General features: G+C 42.5%; 1 protein-coding gene across 1 annotated transcript in view; it reads right to left on the reverse strand.

The window, feature by feature from the left end:
- Positions 1-1170, reverse strand: part of rhoq (ras homolog family member Q) — a 16477-nt gene that overhangs the window by 3256 nt on the left and 12051 nt on the right. The gene's annotated exons all lie outside the window — the stretch shown is intronic.

A 1170-nucleotide genomic window follows, 5' to 3' on the forward strand; every position in this document is an offset into this window, starting at 1 on the left:
GGACCACCACCCTCCAGACCACAACCATCAAACCACCACCAATGGACCACCAACCTCCAGACCACCAATATCGGACCACCACCCTCTGGATCACCACCACCATCGGACCACCACTCTCCAGACCACAACCATCGGGTCACCACCATTGGACCACCACCCTCCAGACCAAAACCATCAGACCAACAAAATTTGAACACCATCATTGGATCACCACCCTCCGAACCACCACCATCGGACCACCACCCTCCAGACCACCATTGTCAGACCACCAACATCCAGACCACCACCATCAGACCACCACAATTGGACCACCACTATTGGACCATCACCCTACAAATTAGGGTTGGGCATTGTTTGAATGTGAACAATTCCAGCTCCAATTTCAATTCCTCGTTTTGATTCCGGTTCTTTTTAGAGGAGGGGTTTAAAAAAACGTCACGTTATAAATGAGCTACGGTAGTTAGCTAGATTTCTATCTGGACAAAATAATTTGAACTTCTATTTGAATTTTAATTCTATGAACTTTTTACCTTTTATTAACTTTACTATGAATTTCTCACAGAGCTATTTTCAACCAGTATATAAATATCAAACTTTAATATAAATGTTATGAATTTTCTTTTCACAGGGATAAACTTTCACAAGAATTTTATGTTTGAAAACCTCATGGAAACACATTTCCACATGTCCAGTGTTTGATGCTGCAGCCATGTTACTGAGCTCCCACTGATGGACTAACCTGCTGCAGAATATCAAACTAAATTATTATTATAAAAAAGAACAACTTGTAAAATCCAGTCCAGATTAGCAGCAGGTCCAGTATAAAATCAGAAGCTGTTCTTGTTGAGGAAAATGATCATATCTGCTTCTCAGGCAGAATGTGTGAGTGTTCTGGACAGACAGTGTCTCCTGCAGTGGAGAACATGTCTGAAGGTGCAGAAGAAGCTTGAACACATAAATATGAGAAATCAATCTCTGACAGCAAAGGATAAGTCTTGTGTTGGTTCCACCACCGGCAGCAGGTCCTCAGACAGAACGTCTGGTGGAATGTCCTGGTCCATCTGCAGCTCTCTCCACTTGTTTCTTGATCAGAGTCAGAGTTTCTTTATTGTCATTTGCACGAACGAGATTATGTACTCAGGATCCCAGTAGCCATGTTTACAAGCACAA

Source organism: Nematolebias whitei, chromosome 1 (assembly GCF_014905685.2).
Source record: "Nematolebias whitei isolate Nwh7 chromosome 1, NemWhi1, whole genome shotgun sequence".
NCBI lineage: Eukaryota > Metazoa > Chordata > Actinopteri > Cyprinodontiformes > Rivulidae > Nematolebias > Nematolebias whitei.